Here is a 26,704-nt window from a genome sequence, read left to right as displayed (position 1 = left end):
GAGGTAACTGAGTAGCAGCTGTAGACTGGTTACCAGATACCATCCCTACTTCGGATTCTTTCTTCTTATAGTGGCCATTACCATACTTCTTAGGTGCACTAGCTGAAGATTCCCCCTTTTCAAGAACAATGATACCTTCTCTGACAGCCTCCTCTAGGCGAGTCCCCATAGTAACCATGTCGGAGAAATTATTCGGAGCAGAGACTATCATTCTTTCAACATATTCCTTCTTCAGAGTTTTCAGGAATGTCTGTGTCAGCTCTTCCTCATCAAGCCGAGGAGAAACACGGGCAGCTGCCCCTCTCCATCTCTGAGCATATTCACGGAAGGTTTCATCTGACTTCTGAGACAAAGACTTAAGAGAATCCCTATTTGGCTTCAAGCGGGTGTTAAATTCATAATGATTTTCAAAAGCAGCAGCGAGTTCCTCAAAAGTATGGATATTGTCTTTGCTTAAACCAGTGTACCAGTCTGCCGCATCTTCCATTAAGCTATCCTGGAAGCAGTGGATCATCAGCGCATCATTATCTGCGTAGTTGGCCATCTTTCGGACGTACCGAATGACATGGCTATGTGGACAAGAAGTTCCATTGTATTTTTCAAAATCTGGCACTTTGAACTTCTTAGGAACCTCAAATCGGGATACCAAGCATAGATCACGAGCCTTAGCAGAAACGCCGTTCCCACGGCTAGCTTTGACCTCGCGGAGTTCTCCAGCTAACTCTCTTAACTGTTTTCTCACAGCCTCCATTATAGGGTCTTGTCCACGCGGAGTGTCAACATCGATTACCTATTGCATAGTGTGTACAACAGGATCGGTAACAACAGTAGTCACTTGAGGCATAGAGGTAGGTGTAGAGGCAAAAGTTGTCACAGGAATCTGTCCTTGATTGCCAATACCAGAAATACCAGCCGCAGTATTAGGAGCATAGAAAGCTGAGAGTCCATAAGGGCGTCCATTGGGCATAACAAACCGAGCATCAGAAACCACAGTAGACAGTGGGATAGATGGAATCATTTCAGTAGAAGCTGGAACAGATGTGGCTGGTTGTTCTTGTGCAGTCATCATAGTAGACATAGCGTCATGAGCCTTAGCCAAGTCTTCTTTCATAGCAGCCAATTCGGCACGGAGCTGAGCGTTTTCTTCTTCAAAGTTAGCCATGTTTCTTCTCTTGTATAATCTTGTTTGATGAACTCTATCTGGTTGGTAAACCTTACGAGCACGAGCCACTTTTCAGACTGCGGCAGAAGAACCAGGAGGCAATGAGCACGAGGGAAATCCTTTGTGACCAATGAATGCATATGATGCATGAGATGTGTAAATGCATATGCAAAAAAGACTCTTTTTGTGTTATCGAAGGGTTTTAGACAAATTAGAAATTTGTAAACATTACTTAAACAAACGGGAACATTCAAACATCACCAGGTCTTACAAGATAACTCCCTTTGAAATACTAAGCCAAGGGATAGACTTTGAAATGTAAAACAATAGTAACAACTGGGAATAACAACAGGAAACAGAAATCCTCAGGCATAGGAAGTGGAAGAATCATCCTCAGACTCAGACTCATAACTGCAGTATCGGGCATAGAAGTTACGGGCACCCCTAGCCCTCTTGGAATCCCTCATAAGTAACTTATCCTTTTCTTCAATTTCTCTTCTAGCTTTAGCCAACTCTTTCTTCAATGTCAAAACCTCATGAGTCTTCTGTTCATCTTTTCCATCCAAAGTCATGATCAAATTCTCAGCCTCATAGTATCTAGTCTTCCACTGATGCTTCTCCCGGCTCTCCATAGCTAGATGCTCCTGATACATCTCCTGAGTAGGTGGGAGTAAAGGCAAAGACATGGTTGGAATAGATGCAGACACATATCTCATGGCGGGGTAAGGCATGCCAATCTTCTCGGCCTGGTTTATCACCCACTGAGTATAGGCCTCATGAGCATTAGAGTGGACCAAGCCTCTATGAAATCTTCTCTTATTCCTGTGGGAGCATTAGAGTAATGGAAGAAATAAGGAGATGTAGCAAGATAGATAAGCTTCTCTTTCATCGAGAAACCAAATTGTCGCAAGGCGAGCTCCGGGTTATAGTTGATTCCACCCCGGGTACCAAGAAGAGGTACATTAAGAAACTTCCCACCACCGAAGATGATTTCTTTGACTCTAGCAGCGGGAGTGAGCCAAACCACTTCATTGGGGGTGAGAGCCATGATCCTCTGTGAAATAGTCCAATTCTCTGGATTATCATGGAAAGACTTCGGAAGGTGCGAAATAAACCACCTATAAAGGAGAGGTACACAGCAAAGAATGTATCCACGACCCTTGCCGGATCGATCGTGAATAGCATGGTATGTGTCAGCTAGCAAAGTAGGAACCGGATTCTTAGAGTGGAAGATCATAATAGCGTTCATGTCCACGAAGTCATCAAGATTTGGAAAGAGGATAAGCCCATAGATGAGTAGTGCAAGAATAGCCTCAAGAGTGTCCTGACAAGTGGTTTTGAGGTTGTCTTTCTCAAGTAAATACTCCAAAGTGAACCCTCGGATGTGAGCCTTAGTGACAAGATTCTTGGAGACATCGGTGGTCTTGAGATGAAGATCACGGGCAATAACCAAAGGAGTAGGAGGATTATCAAGTCCCGTGAAAGGTACCCCCTTAGCAATAGATAGATCCATCAAGCAAGAATAAGCCTCGAGTGTGGGCACCAACTGAAAGTCGGGAAAAGTGAAGCACCGATAGTCCCGATCATAGAATTGCACTAGAGTGTGCACAAGCTTCTCATCCACATTAGTCCGGAGAATAGTAAGTAAATCGCCATAACGGTGTCGGAAACCAATCGGATCCTAGACCTTGAGTGCCAAATCTCTCAAACTAGCCAAATCCACTTCCTTGAACTTGTAGGACTTAGTCTTCCCCATTCCTACAATGTTTATAAATTCAATTCGTCTAAGCCCTTCGATAAATGCATGGAAAAAGTTTATGCATGTATTCATGTATGCATGTATGCATGATCACATTCAAGTACGGAGAAAACATGGTGGGTTGAAATTCAAAGTCAAGGAGTCATGGGTGGACACGGTGTCCGGTGAATCTAGGGCTTTAGGAGATAGTAACCGGGTTCTAAAAAGTTCCCAAGTCGCAACCTCTCCGACGTATATCATGGTGCCACGAGACAAACACTCGCTCCATGATTATCCGTAAGAAGGTCTAACTAGAGTGTAGCATCGCGTGACGACTAAAATTCGAGACAACACTTGGTTTAGCCTCCGCACTACATCCTAGAAAATGGCCATGGATGGGTTCGGTTATCTACGGTTCATAGTGTCATAGAACAATTAGAAGTAAAGTGCCTAAACGCGACAACACGCGCCGACAACATCACCCCCAAAATGCCTCAGCTATGTGGGATTGATCGCATAATCCAATACACGAGGCAACCCTCGGAATGAATTGTCGATTATATCCCCCCTAAATCCTAAGTTCACTCAGCCCGGGTTTAGGACTTTTGATATTCTCACCCCCACATGTTAGCAAGATTTTAAACAAATATTCACATAAGAAAGCAAAAGAAACAAGTAACAACAAAAGCGCAAGCGTGGAAATAAAGACTAGGCGTAACTCTCGAATCTCCCTAGTGAAGTCGCCAGCTGTTTTATCTTGGTTTTTGGGTATCAAACATTGATTAGTGTTATACCCTAATTTTGGACCTAAAAATACTAGCTCAATTCTTCTTTTCTTGCATTTCAAGTCATTTGATATGTCTCTGCTCAGTTGCATTTTTCTCTGCATTTTATTTCAATATTATTCGCAAAATTCATGAAAAAGGGCATTTTAGTCATTTCCTATGTTAAAATTTCTTTCAGTCTTTGAAAATTTGTTTGAGTCCTTTCAAATAGTTTGAATAAGTCTTCATTTCAATTCCATGTCAAAATCCATTTTAAAAAATTGCGTTTGAAGTCATTTTGAGTCAGTTTTGCCCCTAGGGGCATTTTAGTCTTTTCATGTGTTAAAACCCTGTTCAAATTCTAAAAATTGTCTCTGAGTCTTTTAATTCGCTTGTATAAACTCTTGCTTTAATCCCTCGTTAAAAAATCATTTTAAAATTGCATTTGAGTCGTTTCGAGTCATTTTAGTCCCTAGGGGTGTTTTGGTCATTTCACATAATATTTCTGATTCATTTTAATCTGCTTTGTTGTTTTTAATCGTCTCGCTTTACGTTAATTTTCAATTTACTTTTTCAATCCAATTTTAGTTTTAATTTTCATATTTGTTCTTGTACTTTTGTTATTTGCATTTTAATCCTTTTTAAGTGTGTTAAGTCCAAGTGCCACGTGTCCAAATGCTATTAGTCCACAAAAGTTTGTTAGAGTCCAAGTGCCACATGTCTCTATCCTATTGGTCCAAGGCCAATGAGCTAGCCTATAAATTGGTCAAAGAGTCAATTAATCATTCATTCAATCATTTTTTCTTTTCCACAAAAATTCCAAAAAATCACAAAACTATTCTTCTTTTTTCCCTCTTTCTTTCTCCACCGTAACTAACTATTTTTCCACCACATTCTCATCCCTAACCAACCTCTACCACCCTAACAAACTCCTTCACCACCACAAACCTCCATAACCACCACTCAAACCACTCTAACAAACTACTTCCACCACTTTCTTCATCTTCAACCTCTAACAACCTTCAACAACTCACAACAACCTTCATCATTTCATTTCTGGATTCATCTTTTGGCATCAACAACATCTTCAAAATCTGCATCCAACTCTCAGCACACTCAACCGTCCATCATCATCTTGACATTTCCGTTTCTGAACGGTTTCAACACCATAGCAGAAGCAAGGCGCGAAGAACCAAGCTCCAATCTGAGCTGTTAAAGAATCAGAGATTCAATCGGCCTCCAATCCGATCCTCGCAAGCAGAACAAACAGAATTCAAACCGGTTTCAACACAAGCATAATTCGACGTACCATTTCGGACTCATTCCATGAACCACAGCTTCAACCGGATCGGAGAAATGAGTGGAGTAACCACGTCGGATTCGTGAGGAAGAACGAAGTGGATCCAAAGCTTTCCGTGCGTTTCGTTCACCTCCGATCCAAATAGAGGTAAGTGTTTTACGAATCATAAATTGATATCCCTGTTTGTAAATTGCTATTACGATTTCTGCAATTATTATCATGTAAAAAACGTTCTTGCTAGTGTAGATCTAAAGGTTTGACAATTCTTCCCTCTTAACCTTGTCCGTGAAAACTCTTTGGATTTACGCGTCTGTGCTCGTTTCCTTTGGAATCCAAATTCAAGTATGAACATAGAAGAAGTAGGAAATAAGAAGAGGATTATGTGTTGTTGTTAGAAACTGGAAAGAAGAGAAGAAGAGAGCAGTGATCTTAGAGAGAGAGTAAGGTATAGCCGTGTTTTTGGAAAGAAGAAGAGGGAGTTTTTCTTGCGTTGGCTTTCCCTCAGGAACGCATATGTACTTCCTCCAACCTTATTTCACTTGACCCATGGCACTTGACCCATAATCCATGAACCTACCCGCCCCAACAAGCTGGGTATGCCTTGACCCAGATTTTTTCCCTTAGATATGGGCTTGGGCCCTTATGTGTTGTCACTTTCTTTTTTTGTGACTTTTTTGCTACTTGCATACTGTAAACTGTGAATGACACCTCCTACCATGTTAATCTTGCATAATAAAAATCCTAAAAATGCCTATTAGTTTACTTTGATATTTTGATTCTTGATATTTCTTGCATGTTAAATTTTGGTTAAGAACGTATGGGAAAAATATTTTGTTCATTGTTTGTTTTTTTTTAAAAAATGTTGCTAAAAATTTGTAAAAAATCTTTGAAGATTGTGTGGACTTTTCTTGTAAGTAATTTTGGTGTTTGAGGACTATCTTTTGGAAGGCAATTACATGTAAAAAATTCATTTCAAAAACATGTAGGATATATTCTTGTTTTGCTTGTTTTTTATTAACATTTTTTGTGAAGTTTTGATGTGGTTTTGAACTTGAAATTTTGTTACATAATTGTGGCTTTGAACATGTGATTTCTTGGAGTGAATTTGCCTATTAAATGTGGTATGTACTTGCTGTTTTGAGTTAGATTTTTGTGAACTTTGTGTTGTAAATAATGTGAAATGCTCTTGTGAAATAAAGTGCATAAAGGACTTGAAAATCTTATAATCTTTGGCATGTCAATTTTCCTTGATTCTCATATTTCTTTCCTCGAAATAAGTCACCTAAAATTTCCAATGTTGTGAGGATTTAGGTCTCAAACTTGCTTTAGAAGTATATTGAATTTCAAGTCCCTTTGTCACTTTTTTTACTAAAATTGTTAGTTTACTTTACTTGCAAGTTATATTTGTTTTACTATGCATTTGTCATTTTGTTTCTATATCATTGGTTCTACTAACCCTTTTGTTTCATGTTTCATAAGCATACTTCATTCTTCCATTTTAGTTTCATTTCTTGCATATTAATTTTTACCAAGGCTTAGAATGTAAACACTTAGGATTTTTTGTACTTTACTTCTTATGCAATTTTAATTTCTTGCAAGACCATAGAATGTATCTAGGCCAATGATGTAATAAGGACAATGGACTCTAATGATGTACACCGACACAAACACCGACACATGCACACACATCACTTTAGGTATATGGCTAGAATATGCATGTTTAGATGTATGTTTAGGATTGTATGTTTAGATGTATGCTTAGGTTTTACACTTAGAAAAAATTCCAATTTTCCAAACAAAAAAAACTTGAACCATCTCACTCAAATTTTTCTTTCAAATAAACTCTTGGAACACATTCCAAGTGATTTTTTTCTCTTTATTTTCTTAATAAAAGCACCAATGAAACTAATTCCAACTTTGACTTGTTTTTGCAAATAACTAATTCCACCTCACATTTTCCAAATCTTATGCCCTTGAGGCCTCTCTCTCTTATTCTTCAAAGTCCCATTTTCAAACTTAAAATCAACCAACAAAAACAAAAATATTTTTTGGAAGAGAACTACGGTGGATTTGATCCCTTAAACGGGTACGTAGGCAAGGAATCAAAATTCCTTCAATTCAAATAAAACAAAAATTCAAACACATTCTTCTCCCTCCAATTCTTCACTTAGAATACCTTTAGGTTTAAATAAACACTTTCAAAATAGCATTTAAAAATAAAAGCGCGCGCGTAGAAACTAAAGACGGTTCCTATAGGATACTATAGTCGTTATGGGTGCCTAACACCTTCCCGTAGCGAAAACAACTCCCGGACCTCGATTCTCAAGGGTTTTGCTTACTTTTTCCCTTCCCAAGAAAAAATAAGATATCACCGGTTAAAAAGGTTCAAACGTAATCAATGTTTGACACCTGAAAACCAAGATAAAACAGCTGGCGACTTCACTGGGGACATTCGAGAGTTACACCTAGTCTTTATTTCCACGCTTGTGCTTGTATTTTTTACTCGCTTCTTTTACTTGCTTTCCTATGTGAATAAATGTTTAAATTCTTGCAAACGTGTGGGGTGAGAATATCAAAAGTCCTACACCCGGGCTGAGTGAACTTAGGATTTAGGAGGGATATAATCGACAATTCATTCCGGGGGTTGCCTCGTGTTTTGGATTATGCGATCAATCCCACATAGCTGAGGCATTTTAGGGGTGATGTTGTCGGCGCGTGTTGTCGCGTTTAGGCACTTTACTTCTAATTGTTCTATGACGCTATGAACCGTAGATAACCGAACCCATCCATGGCCATTTTTCTAGGATGTAGTGCGGAGGCTAAACCGAGTGTTGTCTCGAGTTTTAGTCGTCACGCGATACTACACTCAAGTTAGACCTTCCGCGGATAATCTTGGAGCGAGTGTTGTCTCATGGCACCATGATATACGTCGGAGAGGTTGCAACTTGGGAACCTTGTTAGAACCCGGTTACTATTATCCTAAAACCCTAGTTTCACCGGACGCCGTGTCCACCCATGACTCCTCAACTTTGAACTTCAACCCACCATGTTTTCTCCGAACTTGAACATAATCATGCATTCATGCATACATGCATAAACTTTTTTCCATGCATTGTTATCGAAGGGATTAGACAAGTTGAATTTGTAAACATTGTAGGAATAGGAAAGACTAAGTCCTACAAGTTCAAGGAAGTGGATTTGGCTAGTTTGAGAGATTTGGCACTCAAGGTTAAGGATCCGACTGGTTTCCGACGCCGTTATGGGGCTTTATTTACTATTCTCCAGACTAATGTGGATGAGAAGCTTATGCACACTCTAGTGCAATTCTATGATCGGGAGTATCGGTGCTCTACTTTTCCGGACTTTCAGTTGGTGCCTACTCTAGAGGCTTATTCTTCCTTGATGGGTCTATCTATTGCTAAGGGGGTACCCTTTGCGGGACTTGAGAATCCTCCTACTCCTTTGGTTATTGCTAAAGATCTCTATCTCAAGACCACTGATGTCTCTAAGAATCTTGTTACTAAGGCTCACATTCGAGGGTTCACTTCAGAGTATCTTCCTGGGAAAGCCAACCTCAATACTACTTGTCAGGACACTCTCGAGGCTATTCTTGCACTTCTCATCTACGAGCTTATTCTCTTTCCAAATCTTGACGACTTCGTGGACATGAATGCTATTATGATCTTCCACTCCAAGAATCCGGTTCCTACTTTGCTAGCTGACACATATCATGCTATTCACGATCGTTCCGGCAAAGGTCGTGGATACATTTTCTGTTGTGTGCCCCTCCTCTATAGGTGGTTTATTTCGCACCTTCCGGAGTCTTTCCACAACAATCCGGAGAATTGGTCTATTTCACAGAGGATTATGGCTCTCACTCCTAATGAAGTGGTTTGGCTCACTCCCGCTTCTAAGGTTAAGGAAATTATCTTTGGTGGCGGAAAGTTTCTTAATGTACATCTTCTCGGTACCCGGGGTGGAATCAACTATAACCCGGAGCTCGCCTTGCGACAATTTGGTTTCCCGATGAAAGAAAAGCCCATCAATCTTGCTACGGCTCCTTACTTCTTCCACTACTCCAATGCCCCCACGGGGATAAGAGAGGATTTCATGGAAGCTTGGTCTAAACTTCGGAAGAAAGAGGTGAAGCATATGGGTGTAAGGTCTGGTGTTGCTCATGAGGCCTATACACAGTGGGTGATAAACCAAGCTGTGGAGATTGGTATGCCTTACCCCTCTATGAGATATGTGTCTGCATCTATTCCTACCATGCCTTTGCCTCTACTCCCACCTACTCAGGAGATGTATCAGGAGCATCTAGCTATGGAGAGCCGGGAGAAGCATCAGTGGAGGGCTAGATACTATGAGGCTGAGAACTTGATTATGACTTTGGATGGAAAGGACGAGCAGAAGACTCATGAGGTCTTGACACTGAAGAAAGAGTTAGCCAAAGCTAAGAGAGAGATTGAAGAGAAAGATAGGTTGCTTATGAGAGACTCCAAGAGGGCTAGGGGGGCCCGTGACTTCTATGCACGATACTGCAGCTATGAGTCTGAGTCTGAGGATGATGCTTCCACTTCCTATGCTTGAGGATTTCTTTTTTTTTTTACTGTTGTTATTTCCAGTCGTTTATGTTGTTTTACATTTCAAAGTCTATCCCTTGGCTTAGCATTTCAAAGGGAATCGTCTTGTAAAACTATATGTTGGTTGTTTGTTTCCCGTTTATGTTAATTGTTGTTTAGTAATGTTTACAAGTTTCTAGTTTGTCTAAAACCCTTCGATAACACATAAAAAGAATCTTTTTGCATATGCATTTACACACTTCATTCATCATATGCATTCATTGGTCACAAAAAACTTCTCTCGTGCTCATTGCCTCCTGGTTTTTTCCGCCGCAGTCTGAAAAGTGGCTCGTGCTCGCAAGGTTTACCAACCAGATAGAATTCATCAAACAAGATTTTACAAGAGAAGAATCATGGCTAACTTTGAAGAAGAAAATGCTCAGCTCCGTGCCGAATTAGCTGCTATGAAAGAAGACTTGGCTAAGGCTCATGACGTTATGTCCACTATGATGGCTGCATAAGAACAACCAGCCACATCTGTTCCAGCTGCTACTGAAGCAATTCCATCTATCCCACTATCTACTGTGGCTACTGATGCTCGTTTTGTTATGCCCAATGGGCGTCCTTATGGTCTCTCAGCTTACTATTCTCCTAATACTGCTGCTGGTGTCTCTGGTTTTGCTGGTCAAGGACAGATTCCCGTGTCTACTGCTATGCCTCAGGTGACTACTGTTACCGATCCTATTGTCCACACTGTGCAACAGGTGATTGATGTCGATACTCTGCGTGGACAAGACCCTGCAATGGAAGCCATGAAAAGACAGTTAAGAGAGTTGGCTGGAGAACTCCGTGAGGTCAAGGCTAGCCGTGGAAACAATGTCTCTGCTAAGGCTCGTGATCTATGCTTGGTATCCCGATTTGAGATTCCTAAGAAGTTTAAGGTGCCAGACTTTGACAAATACAATGGGTCTTCCTGTCCACATAGTCATATCATTCGGTACGTCCGGAAGATGGCCAATTATGCAGATAATGATGCACTGATGATACACTGCTTCCAAGATAGCCTAGCAGAAGATGCGGCAGACTGGTACACCGGATTGAGCAAAGACAATATTCATACTTTTGAGGAACTTGCTGCTGCCTTTGAAAGTCATTATGAGTTCAATACCTGCTTGAAGCCAAATAGGGACTCTCTTAAGTCCTTGTCTCAGAAGTCAGATGAAACTTTCCGTGAATACGCTCAGAGGTGGAGAGGGGCAGCTGCCCGCGTTTCTCCTCGGCTTGATGAGGAAGAATTAACACAGACGTTCCTGAAGACTTTGAAGAAGGAATATGTTGAAAGGATGATAGTCTCTGCTCCAAATAATTTCTCCGACATGGTTACTATGGGAACTCGTCTAGAGGAGGCTGTCAGAGAGGGTATTATTGTTCTTGAGAAGGGTGAATCCTCAACTAGCGCACCTAAGAAGTATGGTAATGGCCACCATAAGAAGAAAGAATCCGAAGTAGGGATGGTGTCCGGTAACCAATCTTCAGCTACTATCGCTCCTATTAATGCTGCTCAGCTACCTCTACCCTATCAATACATGCAGTACTCTCAACATCCCTTCTTCGCACCATTCTACCAGCAATATCATCTGCCACCGGGTCAACCACCAGCACCCGTTAATGCCGTTACTCAACAAGTACAACAACAGCCTCCTGCTCAACAGCAGCAGCAACAACAGGGTCCTCGGCCCAGGACTTATTTTCCACCAATACCAATGCGGTATGCTGATCTGCTCCCAACTTTACTTGCTAAGGGACATTGTGCCACCAGACCAGGCAGACCTCCGCCTAATCCTTTGCCTCCCAGGTTCCGACAGGATCTTACATGTGAATTCCATCAGGGTGCTCAAGGCCATGATGTTGAAGGTTGTTATGCTTTGAAATATGTTGTGAAGGATCTGATAGACAGAGGAAGGCTGACCTTCGAGAATAGTGTTCCTCATGTTCTCGACAATCCACTTCCTAATCATGCCGCGGTTAACATGATCGAGGCTTTTGAAAGGGTTCCTATTCCTAGAGAGGATCCCATATTGAATGTCCGCAATGTTGCTACTCCCTTGGTGCCGCTACATGTCAAACTGTGTCAAGCTTCTTTGTTTAATCACGATCATGCTTCCTGTTCAGAATGTCTTCAAAATCCTATGGGCTGTTGTGTGGTGCAAGATGATATTCAGAGCCTGATGGATGACAAACACTTGATTGTCAGTGATGTTTGTGTGATTGTGCCAGTGTTTCATGATTCTCCTGTTGAAACTGCATCTCAGACAAGGAATGTTGATCCCTTAGTGATCAGGTTACCTGGTCCGGTATCTTATGCCTCTACCAAAGCAATCCCTTACAAGTACAATGCAACCATGATTGAGAACGGAGTAGAAGTGCCTCTGGTATCCCCAGCCACAGTTGATAATGTTGCGGGTGAAATTACAGCTCTGAGAAGTGGAAAAGTCCGTCCACCCTTGTTCCAAAAGAAAGTGGATACACCTATTGCCACAATAACTCCACCAGTTGCTCCTCCTATTGAAAAAAACACCGGCCCATCAGGCCAATCTATTGAAGAGTCTAATCTGGACGAAATTCTGAGGCTTATCAAAAAGAGTGACTATAAAATTGTTGACCAGCTGCTGCAAACTCCGTCAAAGATATCCATCTTGTCTCTGCTCATGAGCTCAGAAGCCCATAGAAAAGTGTTGATGAAGGTACTGGAACAGGCCTATGTTGATCATAAAGTCTCTGTGGATCAGTTTGATGGAATAGTGGGTAACATCACTGCTTGCAATAACTTGGGGTTTGGTGATGATGAACTCCCCGAAGCAGGGAAACATCACAACTTGGCTCTGCATATCTCAGTACACTGCAAGTCTGACATGATATCCAATGTGTTGGTGGACACTGAGTCATCTTTAAACGTAATGCCTGAGTCTACACTGAGACAATTGAGCCATCATGGAATCTCTCTAAGGGGAAGTAGTTATCTGGTTAAAGCTTTCGACGGATCTCGCAAAGATGTTCTTGGGGAAGTAGACTTGCCGTTTACCATTGGTCCTGAGACATTTCAAATTACTTTCCAGGTCATGGACATCAATGCTTCTTACAGTTGTCTCCTCGGAAGACCGTGGATTCACGACGCTGGGGCAGTAACTTCTACTCTGCATCAGAAACTTAAGTTTATGAAGAACGGTAAGATTGTCACTGTACATGGTGAAGAAGCATATCTGGTTAGCCAAGTGTCATCTTTCTCTTGTGTTGAAGCAGGGTCCGCTGAAGGGACGTCATTTCAAGGCTTGACTGTTGAAGGAGCGGAGCCTCGAAGAGCTGGTACTGCTATGGCTTCCCTGAAAGACGCCCAGAAGGCTGTTCAAGAAGGGCAAGCTGCTGGCTGGGGCAAAGTGATTCAGATTTTGGAAAAAAAGCGTAATGAGGGCCTTGGATTCTCCCCAACCTCTGGTGTTTCAACAGGAACTTTCTACAGTGCTGGGTTTATCAATGCTGTTGCTGAAGATGCTGCTGAGAGTAGTTATGTGCCTACATTTGTTGTACCAGGAGGCACTGTGAGAAATTGGGAGGCCATTGATGTTCCTTTAGTCATGCATGCTTCCATGTAATGTGTCTTGTTGCTCATGTTTTTTTGTTTTCAAAATAACAATCCTTTCGCTCTGCCCAAGGCGAAAGTGATATCATTGTATGGGCGTGTTTGTTTCGGCATTGCCGTTATCAATAAAAATTGTCGTCTTTTCCGCGACTCTTTGTTTTTTTACTTTTTAGTGCCTTTTTCTTGGAAATAATGGTAATGCCAGAAAAAACCAAAACATCTGTATTTTCTTATTAATTTCAAAAATCTGCATGAAAAAACTTTTTTCTAAAATCATCCCAATCATGTTATACAGATTAAACCATAATAAACCCGTTGAACACAGTGACCCTATGGTTCCTCCAAATTTTGAATTCCCTGTATATGAAGCTGAAGATGAGGAAGATAATGAAGAGATACCGTATGAGATCACTCGACTGCTTGAACAGGAAAGAAGAGCCATTCAGCCTCACCAGGAAGAGATTGAGCTTATCAACCTGGGTACTGAAGAAAACAAGCGAGAGATCAAGATTGGTGCTGCACTTGAGCCAAAAGTGAAAAAGAAGATTACTCAGCTTCTCCATGATTATCCAGATGTCTTTGCATGGTCCTATGAAGATATGCCGGGTCTAGATCCCAAGATTGTGGAACACCGGATACCGACAAGACCTGAATGTCCTCCCGTCAAACAGAAATTGAGAAGGTCCCGTCCAGACATGGCTCTTAAAATCAAGGCTGAAGTGCAAAAGCAAATTGACGCAGGTTTCCTCATGACAGCTGAATATCCTGAGTGGATTGCCAATATCGTACCAGTACCAAAGAAAGATGGGAAAGTTCGAATGTGTGTTGATTACAGAGATTTGAATAAAGCCAGTCCAAAAGACAACTTCCCATTGCCTCATATTGACGTGCTTGTTGACAGTACTGCTCAATCCAAAGTGTTCTCCTTCATGGATGGTTTCTCTGGCTATAACCAGATACGGATGTCACCTGAAGATAGAGAAAAGACGTCCTTCATCACTCCGTGTGGGGAACGTTCTGTTATAAAGTGATGTCGTTTGGCTTGATAAATGCCGGTGCTACCTATCAAAGAGGTATGACGACTCTATTTCATGATATGATTCACAAAGAGATTGAAGTATATGTTGATGATATGATTGTGAAGTCAAGTGATGAAGAGCAGCATGTGGTGTATTTGAAAAAGATGTTTGAAAGATTGAGAAAGTACAAGCTGCGATTGAATCCTAACAAGTGCACATTTGGTGTAAGATCTGGAAAGTTGCTAGGCTTCATTGTCAGTCAAAGAGGCATTGAAGTTGATCCTGACAAAGTCCGAGCCATCAGAGAGATGCCGGCCCCTCAAACTGAGAAGCAAGTCAGAGGTTTCCTCGGACGTCTGAACTATATTTCAAGATTCATATCTCACATGACTACTACCTGTGGACCAATTTTAAAATTGCTCAGAAAGAATCAGCCTGTTGTATGGAATGATGAATGCCAGGAAGCTTTTGATAGCATTAAAGAATACCTGTTGGAACCACATATCCTTGTCCCACCAGTGGAAGGAAGGCCTTTGATTATGTATCTGTCAGTGTTAGATGATTCTGTGGGTTGTGTTCTCGGTCAGCAAGATGAGACTGGTAAGAAAGAGCATGCTATCTACTATCTGAGCAAGAAGTTCACCGACTGCGAGACTCAGTATACAAAGCTTGAAAAGACTTGTTGTGCTTTAGCTTGGGCTGCCAAACGCCTGCGTCATTATATGGTGAATCATACGACTTGGTTGATATCCCGAATGGATCCAATCAAGTACATCTTTGAAAAGCCTGCTGTTACTGGAAAGATTGCACGTTGGCAAATGTTGTTGTCTGAATATGATATTGTGTACAAAGCTCGGAAAGCAATCAAAGGAAGTGTCCTTGCGGAGCATCTTGCTTGTCAACCTCTTGATGATTACCAGCCAATTAAGTTTGATTTCCCTGATGAAGAGATTATGTATTTGAAAGCGAAAGACTGTGAAGAACCACTGATCAATGAAGGGCCGGATCCCAATAGCAAGTGGGGATTGGTGTTTGATGGTGCTGTTAATGCTTATGGTAAAGGGATTGGAGCCATCATTGTAACTCCACAGGGGCATCACATTCCTTTCACTGCTCGAATAACTTTTGAATGCACGAACAATATAGCTGAATATGAAGCGTGCATCTTGGACATTGAAGAAGCCCTCGATCTGAGAATTAAACACCTTGATATCTATGGAGATTCTGCACTTGTTATTAATCAGATAAAGGGTGAATGGGAGACTCATCATGAGAAGCTGATCCCGTACCGTGACTAGGCAAGACGTCTGTTGACATACTTTACCAAGGTTGAGTTGCACCACATCCCCCGGGATGAAAATCAGATGGCTGATGCTCTTGCTACTCTGTCTTCCATGTTTCGTGTCAATCACTGGAATGATGTGCCCGTAATCAAAGTGCAACGTCTTGATAGACCCGCTCATGTGTTTACTATTGAAAATATACCAGATCAAGCTGATGAAGATGTGAAGGATAAAAAGCCTTGGTATTACAACATCAAACAATTCTTGCGGAATCATGAATATCCAACTGGTGCTTCCAACAGGGATAAAAAGACTTTGAGAAGATGGGCTAGCAGATTCCTTCTGGACGGAGAAATCCTATACAAGAGGAACTATGACATGGTCTTGCTGAGATGTGTTGACAAACAAGAAGCTGAGAAGTTGATGCATGATGTACATGATGGTACTTTCGGGACCCATGCTTCGGGCCACACCATGTCAAGGAAACTGTTAAGAGCCGGCTATTACTGGATAACCATGGAGCGTGACTGCCACAAACATGCTAAAAGATGCCACAAATGTCAAATCTATGCTGACAAGATTCATGTGCCTCCACATGCCCTCAATGTTATCTCTTCCCCATGGCCCTTCTCTATGTGGGGCATTGACATGATCGGAAGAATTGAACCAAAGGCTTCCAACGGACATCGTTTCATTCTAGTGGCAATTGACTATTTCACCAAGTGGGTTGAAGCCGCTTCCTATGCAAATGTGACCAAGCAAGTGGTTGTCAAGTTTATCAAGAATAACATCATCTGTCGATATGGTGTTCCCAACAAGATCATCACTGACAATGGTTCCAATCTGAACAATAGCATGATGCAAGCTTTATGTGAAGAATTCAAGATTGAACATCACAACTCTTCTCCTTATAGACCTCAGATGAATGGTGCAGTTGAGGCCGCTAACAAAAACATCAAGAAGATTGTTCAGAAGATGGTCACAACTTATAAAGACTGGCATGAGATGCTACCATTTGCCTTGCATGGCTACCGTACTACAGTGCGCAGTTCAACCGGGGCAACACCCTTTTCCTTAGTATATGGTATGGAAGCAGTTCTCCCTCTGGAAGTGGAGATTCCATCTCTTCGAGTGATCATGGAAGCAAAATTAACTAAGGCTGAATGGTGTCAAAGTCGGTATGATCAGTTGAATTTGATTGAAGATAAACGTATGGATGCTATGGCTCATGGACAGTTGTATCAAGTGCGAATGAAGAATGCTTTTGACAAGAAAGTCCGACCTCGAGAATTCAAGGAAGGCGAACTTGTATTGAAAAGAAGGATAAGTCAACAACCCGACCCAAGGGGCAAGTGGACACCTAACTATGAAGGTCCTTATGTCGTCAAGAAGGCTTTCTCTGGTGGTGCTTTGATTCTTACACACATGGATGGTGTTGAACTCCCAAATCCTGTTAATGCCGATATAGTCAAGAAATACTTTGTCTAGAAAGAAAAGAACAGCGTGGTAGGTCGAAAACCCGAAAGGGCGGCCTAGGCAAAAATGCGCTTCCCGGTGGATCGAAAACCCGAAAGGGCGATCCAGGCAAAAGTTAGGGACAAAAAAAATGAATATGAAAAAGCTCGCTGAGATTGTACGCAACTCAGGCAAGAATGAGCGCCTCGATGAGCCGAAAACCCGAAAGGGCGGTTCATGCAAAAATGAGGTTGATAATAAAAGACAAGTAACTGTATCTGGCAAACCACCATCACCCCTTGGGGCATCTGCAACTGTCAACGATCATCTTCATCAGAAGCTTCTGTACTTGTGAATTCAAAATTTCTAGGAAATGTAGCGGTCATCGTGTTCAATGTATCACCAACCAATAAGATTACCATTTTCCAAGCTTTGTAAATCCGTGAAGTCATGCCTTTGGCTGACCCTCACTCTTCTACATCAATTTGAGCCTGTGCTATTGATTGAAACTCTATTTTTCTTTCTACTTTCAATGCTATATACAAAATATTTTCTTTCCATTTTGATAATGTCAATATCTGAAACAAACATTTTTGAAAATTGAAAATTTTTCCCTGTCTATTTTGAAAGCAAACCTGAGCAATAAGGTACATTTCAATGAAACATGCATGAATAAATAAATGTCAATGTCTATTTCAATACTTGTTACAAGCAGGTTACTCCCCAGGGTGATCTGTGGTCAATGGCAAGAATGAAAAAACAGAATGAAAATGAAAAAATTGAAAAATGAAAATAAGAAGCTCGCTAAGTTGAAAACCCGAAAGGGCGGCTTAGGCAAAAATGAGCACCCCGCTGATTGACAACCTATGAAGGCAATTCAGGCAAAAATGGGGCAATGAAAAGAACTTTATTCCCCGGTGAATCGAAAACCCGAAAGGGCGGTTCAGGCAAAAAATGGGATTGAAAATGAAAGAATGAAAGATTGAAATATCGAAAAGCATTGACCACAGATGCGAACATCCAATGTTTATCCAGCACTGACACGCCTAGCAACGGCGACCTGTAGCAAAGAATCTTCCAAGGATCCCTCTTCTACAAGTTTTATTGCCCTCAGCCATGGTTTTGATACGTCTCTCAACGACGGTCTTTCCAAAGAGGATTTCTATGTGAATATGTTGCAGCACGAGCCACTACGTGCCTAATCTTCCAATGTCTCATCTGCCTCTGTGAAACTCCTTTGTCAAGCTGCAAGCCAATCATGCATTTCAAGCATTCATACATGCATAATCATGCATTTTATGTGCTCATACATTCAATGATCTTGTTATACCATACATACATGTTGCATTTCCAATGTCAAACTTTCAATTTAAATCAGTTTCCACTTCCAATTTCAATCCAATCTCCCCTTTCAATTCAACCCAATTTCCATTTCCAACTTAATTAAATTTCAAATTCAATTCAATTTCAACCGTCAAATTCAATTCAATTTCAACTGTCAAATTCGATGCAATCTCAACTCTACAATCTCAATTTCAAATCATTTCAAATCTCAAATTCGATGCAATCTCAACTCTCAAACCTCAATTTCAATTCAATCCAATCTCGATTTCAGTTTCAACTCAATCTCAATTCCAATTTCAAATCTCAATCTCAACTTTCAATCCAATCTCAATGTCAATTTAACTCAATTCAATTTCAATCTCCAATTCAATTCAATTTCAACTCTCAATTCAATGTCTATGTCTATGTCTCTGATTAATCTCAGTTTCAATCTCTCTTTCAATCTCAAACTTTCAATTCAATGTCTTTGTCAATTTTAATCAACTCTCAATTTACTCTTGGGCCAACAAAATGGTCATGTCTATTTTCAAACCAAATCAATGTCAACTTACTCTCAATTTGAATCTTTCTAAATCCAACTTCCAATTTGTATCTTGTTATCGGTCAAGTGGCAAGTTCGATCCAAAGAACAGCTTGTACCTGCTTATATGCCTATGTTTCCGGTCAAACGGCAAGTTCGATCCAAAGAACAGTTTGTACCCTTTGCTTATGTTTTGTTATCGGTCAAACGGCAAGTTCGATCCAAAGAACAGTTTGCACTTACTTATATGTTGTGGTATTGATCAAGTGGCAGGTTCGATCCAAAGAACAGCTTGTATCTACCCTTTGTCTGTATCTCCGATCAAGTGGCAAGTTCGATCCAAAGAACAGCTTGTATCTGCCTATATGGCTATGGTTTCAATCAAGTGACAAGTTCGATCCAAAGAACAGCTTGTGCCTATCTTTTGTTTGTATTTCCTTGGTCAAGTGGCAGGTTCGATCCAAAGAACAGCTTGTACCCATCTCTTGTTTGTAATCTCTCGGTCAAGTGGCAGGTTCGATCCAAAGAACAGCTTGTACCCATCTATTGTTTGTATCTCTCGGTCAAGTGGCAGGTTCGATCCAAAGAACAGCTTGTACCTATCTTTTGTCCCCTGGTTTGTCTACCCTGTCAATGTCTACCTAAATCCCCAGTGATATGACATGCTTTGTTAGACTCCAGTTGCTTGTCTTGCATTCATAATCAAAATGTTGCATGGCATTCGTGTTTTGAAAATCTAAGAGCGTATTTTTATGTCCAAAAACAGTGCAAATGTTAATATTTAAGTATCTTCGTCCCGTCAAGTCAAAGACCTCGTCTCTTGACTCTCCGGACAAAGAAACTTAAATAGGGGCAGCTGTTATACCCTAATTTTGGACCTAAAAATACTAGCTCAATTCTTCTTTTCTTGCATTTCAAGTCATTTGATATGTCTCTGCTCAGTTGCATTTTTCTCTGCATTTTATTTCAATATTATTCGCAAAATTCATGAAAAAGGGCATTTTAGTCATTTCCTATGTTAAAATTTCTTTCAGTCTTTGAAAATTTGTTTGAGTCCTTTCAAATAGTTTGAATAAGTCTTCATTTCAATTCCATGTCAAAATCCATTTTAAAAAATTGCGTTTGAAGTCATTTTGAGTCAGTTTTGCCCCTAGGGGCATTTTAGTCTTTTCATGTGTTAAAACCCTGTTTAAATTCTAAAAATTGTCTCTGAGTCTTTTAATTCGCTTGTATAAACTCTTGCTTTAATCCCTCGTTAAAAAATCATTTTAAAATTGCATTTGAGTCGTTTCGAGTCATTTTAGTCCCTAGGGGCGTTTTGGTCATTTCACATAATATTTCTGATTCATTTTAATCTGCTTTGTTGTTTTTAATCGTCTCGCTTTACGTTAATTTTCAATTTACTTTTTCAATCCAATTTTAGTTTTAATTTTCATATTTGTTCTTGTACTTTTGTTATTTGCATTTTAATCCTTTTTAATGCATTTTAATCCTTTTTAAGTGTGTTAAGTCCAAGTGCCACGTGTCCAAATGCTATTAGTCCACAAAAGTTTGTTAGAGTCCAAGTGCCACATGTCTCTATCCTATTGGTCCAAGGCCAATGAGCTAGCCTATAAATTGGTCAAAGAGTCAATTAATCATTCATTCAATCATTTTTTCTTTTCCACAAAAATTCCAAAAAATCACAAAACTATTCTTCTTTTTTCCCTCTTTCTTTCTCCACCGTAACTAACTATTTTTCCACCACATTCTCATCCCTAACCAACTTCTACCACCCTAACAAACTCCTTCACCACCACAAACCTCCATAACCACCACTCAAACCACTCTAACAAACTACTTCCACCACTTTCTTCATCTTCAACCTCTAACAACCTTCAACAACTCACAACAACCTTCATCATTTCATTTCTGGATTCATCTTTTGGCATCAACAACATCTTCAAAATCTGCATCCAACTCTCAGCACACTCAACCGTCCATCATCTTGTTGACATTTCCGTTTCCGAATGGTTTCAACACCATAGCAGAAGCAAGGCGCGAAGAACCAAGCTCCAATCTGAGCTGTTAAAGAATCAGAGATTCAATCGGCCTCCAATCCGATCCTCGCAAGCAGAACAAACAGAATTCGAACCGGTTTCAACACAAGCATAATTCGACGTACCATTTCGGACTCATTCCATGAACCACAGCTTCAACCGGATCAGAGAAATGAGTGGAGTAACCACGTCGGATTCGTGAGGAAGAACGAAGTGGATCCAAAGCTTTCCGTACGTTTCGTTCACCTCCGATCCAAATAGAGGTAAGTGTTTTACGAATCATAAATTGATATCCCTGTTTGTAAATTGCTATTACGATTTCTGCAATTATTATCATGTAAAAAATGTTCTTGCTAGTGTAGATCTAAAGGTTTGACAATTCTTCCCTCTTAACCTTGTCCGTGAAAACTCTTTGGATTTACGCGTCTGTGCTCGTTTCCTTTGGAATCCAAATTCAAGTATGAACATAGAAGAAGTAGGAAATAAGAAGAGGATTATGTGTTGTTGTTAGAAACTGGAAAGAAGAGAAGAAGAGAGCAGTGATCTTAGAGAGAGAGTAGGGTATAGCCGTGTTTTTGGAAAGAAGAAGAGGGAGTTTTTCTTGCGTTGGCTTTCCCTCAGGAACGCATATGTACTTCCTCCAACCTTATTTCACTTGACCCATGGCACTTGACCCATAATCCATGAACCTACCCGCCCCAACAAGCTGGGTATGCCTTGACCCAGATTTTTTCCCTTAGATATGGGCTTGGGCCCTTGTGTGTTGTCACTTTCTTTTTTTGTGACTTTTTTGCTACTTGCACACTGTAAACTGTGAATGACACCTCCTACCATGTTAATCTTGCATAATAAAAATCCTAAAAATGCCTATTAGTTTACTTTGATATTTTGATTCTTGATATTTCTTGCATGTTAAATTTTGGTTAAGAACGTATGGGAAAAATATTTTGTTCATTGTTTGTTTTTTTTTAAAAAATGTTGCTAAAAATTTGTAAAAAATCTTTGAAGATTGTGTGGACTTTTCTTGTAAGTAATTTTGGTGTTTGAGGACTATCTTTTGGAAGGCAATTACATGTAAAAAATTCATTTCAAAAACATGTAGGATATATTCTTGTTTTGCTTGCTTTTTATTAACATTTTTTGTGAAGTTTTGATGTGGTTTTGAACTTGAAATTTTGTTACATAATTGTGGCTTTGAACATGTGATTTCTTGGAGTGAATTTGCCTATTAAATGTGGTATGTACTTGCTGTTTTGAGTTAGATTTTTGTGAACTTTGTGTTGTAAATAATGTGAAATGCTCTTGTGAAATAAAGTGCATAAAGGACTTGAAAATCTTATAATCTTTGGCATGTCAATTTTCCTTGATTCTCATATTTCTTTCCTCGAAATAAGTCACCTAAAATTTCCAATGTTGTGAGGATTTAGGTCTCAAACTTGCTTTAGAGGTATATTGAATTTCAAGTCCCTTTGTCACTTTTTTTACTAAAATTGTTAGTTTACTTTACTTGCAAGTTATATTTGTTTTACTATGCATTTGTCATTTTGTTTCTATATCATTGGTTCTACTAACCCTTTTGTTTCATGTTTCATAAGCATACTTCATTCTTCCATTTTAGTTTCATTTCTTGCATATTAATTTTTACCAAGGCTTAGAATGTAAACACTTAGGATTTTTTGTACTTTACTTCTTATGCAATTTTAATTTCTTGCAAGACCATAGAATGTATCTAGGCCAATGATGTAATAAGGACAATGGACTCTAATGATGTACACCGACACAAACACCGACACATGCACACACATCACTTTAGGTATATGGCTAGAATATGCATGTTTAGATGTATGTTTAGGATTGTATGTTTAGATGTATGCTTAGGTTTTACACTTAGAAAAAATTCCAATTTTCCAAACAAAAAAAACTTGAACCATCTCACTCAAATTTTTCTTTCAAATAAACTCTTGGAACACATTCCAAGTGATTTTTTTCTCTTTATTTTCTTAATAAAAGCACCAATGAAACTAATTCCAACTTTGACTTGTTTTTGCAAATAACTAATTCCACCTCACATTTTCCAAATCTTATGCCCTTGAGGCCTCTCTCTCTTATTCTTCAAAGTCCCATTTTCAAACTTAAAATCAACCAACAAAAACAAAAATATTTTTTGGAAGAGAACTACGGTGGATTTGATCCCTTAAGCGGGTACGTAGGCAAGGAATCAAAATTCCTTCAATTCAAATAAAACAAAAATTCAAACACATTCTTCTCCCTCCAATTCTTCACTTAGAATACCTTTAGGTTTAAATAAACACTTTCAAAATAGCATTTAAAAATAAAAGCGCGCGCGTAGAAACTAAAGACGGTTCCTATAGGATACTATCGTCGTTATGGGTGCCTAACACCTTCCCGTAGCGAAAACAACTCCCGGACCTCGATTCTCAAGGGTTTTGCTTACTTTTTCCCTTCCCAAGAAAAAATAAGATATCACCGGTTAAAAAGGTTCAAACGTAATCAATGTTTGACACCCGAAAACCAAGATAAAACAATTAGGTTTGAACCTTTTTAACCTTTGATATCTCATTTTTTCTTGGGAAGGGAAAAATAAGAAAAACCCTTGAGAATCGATGTCCGGGAGTTGTTTTCGTCATGGGAAGGTGTTAGGCACCCATAATGACTATAGTATCCTATAGGAACCGTCTTTACTTTCTACGCACGCGCTTTATTTTTAAATGCTATTTGAAAGTGTTATTTACACCTAAGGGTTTACTAGATTAAGAATTGGAGGGAGAAGAATGTGTTTGAATTTTTATTTTATTGGACTTGGAGAAGTTTTGACTTCTTGCCTACATACCCTTTTAAGGGATCAAACTCCATGTAGTTCTCTTTCAAAAAATGTTTTTTGTTTTTGTTGGTTGATTTTAATTTTGAAAATGGAATTTTGAAGAATAAGAGAGAGAGGCCTCATGGGCATAAGGTTCGAAAAATGTGAGGTGGAATTAGTTATTTTGCAAAGAAAAAAGCCTAAGTATGATTAAAATTCATTAAGATTTTTGTTTAAGAAAATAAAGGGAAAATCAATGGGATTTTGATCCCAAAGTTTATTTAGAAAATTATTTGAGTGAAGTTGTTCATATTTTTTTTGAAAAGAGAATTTTTGTCTAAGTTTCAAGGCTCCTAAACATACATCTAAGCATACATTCCCTAAACATACATCTAAAGTATCCGTGTGATGTGTGTGCATGTGTCGGTGCTTGTGTCGGTGTACATCATTAGAGTCCATTGTCCTTTACATATGCCCTAGTTTACATTCTATGGTCTTGCAAGAAATTAAAAGCATAAGGTAAAGTACAAGAATTCCTAGGTTTTACATTCTAACTTTTGCATGAATTTTAAATTGCAAGAAATATAAATCTAAAGAGATGGGATGAGAATGCTATGAATGAACTATGGATGAGAGGGTTAGTAACATAATATGGCATAATAGAATAGAAATTATAAGCAAAAGAACCACTAAAAACTTGACAAAAAGTGATAAGATCCTTAACCTAAAAGTAACAACATATGCCTAAAGTTTATCATAACATCAAAACAAGTATATGACCTATAATTCTCACACCATGACAATTTTCTAAAGGTTTTATTACAATCAATGATGTGAGGATTATAAGAACACATTCAAGTCAAGAATTATGATATGTTTAGACATATTTGGCACTTTATCTTCACAAACAAACATTAAGTTGCCTTGTAAAGCAAGTAATTAACCACACATATTCACATACAGCAAGAAGCACATCCAAACAGTGACAAATCTATCCCAAATCCACACATCCCAACTCACAAGCAAACACTAAAAATTGGAGTCAAAATTATGCATATTTTCACAAGTTCTAACACTAAACATCACAAAGAAGCAAGAAAATCATCACATTATTTTTATTAACTTTTGATATGCAAAATCACCACAAAAACATCACAAAATGGATAAGAAACATGTATGAAATTTTCTAGAATTTTTAAAGGATTTTTAGGCTCAAGAACATGCAAAACTTCACAAATTTTAACAAGAAATAGTACACAACTAACAAGAAATACCACACATATTTTTAATCAAGATTTATCATGTAAAACAGATCAAGAATTACAAAAAAAATACAAGAAAACAACTAGGAAATTTTTTAGGAAGTTTAACAAAATTTTCAAGTGAAACAGGGGTGTAAACAACAATATGCAGTGTTAAAATAGCAAGAAAATAGGTAAAAACGAAATCCAGTACAGAAAGTAGGCCCAAGCCCACACACATATGGATTCTGGATCTCAAGGGAGCTTGTGGAACGTAGGATTGATCCAGGAAGGCTAACCCTAGATCTAACGGTGGAGATTCAAGGTCCAGGGGTGAACCAGACTGGTTCAAACGAACCGGTCTGGTTCATACACCTATATAAGTATAATAGACCGGTCTAAAGTCATTTCACTCCTTTCTTTCTCTCTATATGCCTCAGACTTCTCTCCCTTCTCTCTAAAACTCTGTCGTCTTCTCCGGCGGATTTGACCACCGCCGGCGAAGATTCTGGTGACGGAACCCTAATCTTCTCCGATCTACATGGATCTAAACCCTAAACTACTCTATTTTTCATGCTGATTTCGAATACTAGCTTAGATTTGAGAAATAAACGGTGGAACTCTGTAGATCTACGTTTGATGTTTCGGTTTCGAATCTTTTTCAATCTTTTTCAACTTTTTTCGATAGAAAAAGTTTTGGAATTTGTTGATCCACCTAGTTTCACCGTTTATTTATGTTTATGAGCCTTCGATGAAGATTTGAAATAGAGACGAGAAGGTTTTATGAGTTTACCTGTTGGAAATTGGAGATTCGAACAAAGAGAATGGTAAGAAGGATGTTGATGCTTCCTTTTCGTCTCTGATGAATATTTTGATTCAAACTTCGAAAATAAATCGAAGTTTCTTCGTCTTCTCACTCTTCATCTTATGCTTCTTCTCTGTGAATTGATCGAACTGGTTCTTTTCTTCGGTTCCTCTTCTTCTCACCTCTTCGTCTCTGTGATCACACTGATTCGTCCTTGAGATGGATCGGTGTTAGAATTGCAGAGAACGTAGTTCGATGATGAAGATTCACTTTGAATCTCTGAGAACTGCGAGAAAAAAAATCTTTAATTCGAACTGATTTTATTTCGCAGTTGTTGGATTGAGTTTTGTGTGATGAAATTGATAAGGATTTGTGATGAATTGGTGTGAATTTGTGTTCTGGACAGTTAGGGTTCGTGATTTGGGGATGAAGTTCTTCATGAACTTCATCGTGTTCTTGGGGATTTTCTGGGTTTGATTTGTTTGAATCTGGAGAGAGAATGAAAAGGTGTTTATTGAGTTGGCACTGAATGAATGGTCTTTTTTCTGACTTGTACAGTGATGTGGCCTTTTATAGGCTGCCATGTGTATCCCTGGACCAATAACAATTTGACACCTGGACTGGATTGAATAATGGCTTGGCCTTGGATTGTTTTGGACATAGGGACCTTTCTGCAAATTTTGGAACTTTGGGACTAATCTGCAATTTTAAAAAAATAAAGGACAAAAATGCAATTTGCAAAAAAGGACTAAAAGCAGAATTAAAAACCTAGAGGGACTAAAATACAAAAAAGGACCAAAAAATAAAATAACTAAAATTGAATTAAAATTGGTAATTTTGACTAAACGTAAAGTGAAACAAATAAAAATAACAAAACGGACTAAAATGAACCAACTACATAAATGAGGTACTTCAAAGTAACCTCTCTCTGTCAAAATTTCATGTGAAATGACCAAAATGCCCCTAGGGACTAAAACGACTCAAAATGACTCAGATGCAATTTAAAAATGGTTT

General features: G+C 39.2%; 1 protein-coding gene across 1 annotated transcript in view; it reads right to left on the bottom strand.

Annotated features, from left to right (window-relative positions):
- The window catches only part of LOC146921828 (uncharacterized), a 37,176-nt gene that overhangs the window by 9,661 nt on the left and 811 nt on the right, over positions 1–26,704 (bottom strand). The window lies entirely within an intron of this gene.

The sequence above is a fragment of the Medicago sativa genome, chromosome 5 (assembly GCF_051527215.1).
Source record: "Medicago sativa cultivar Bolivia chromosome 5, Bolivia_mono, whole genome shotgun sequence".
NCBI classification, from domain to species: domain Eukaryota; kingdom Viridiplantae; phylum Streptophyta; class Magnoliopsida; order Fabales; family Fabaceae; genus Medicago; species Medicago sativa.
The sequence above is the reverse complement of the archived record's forward strand: the minus strand, read 5'-3'. Positions and strand labels throughout refer to the sequence as shown.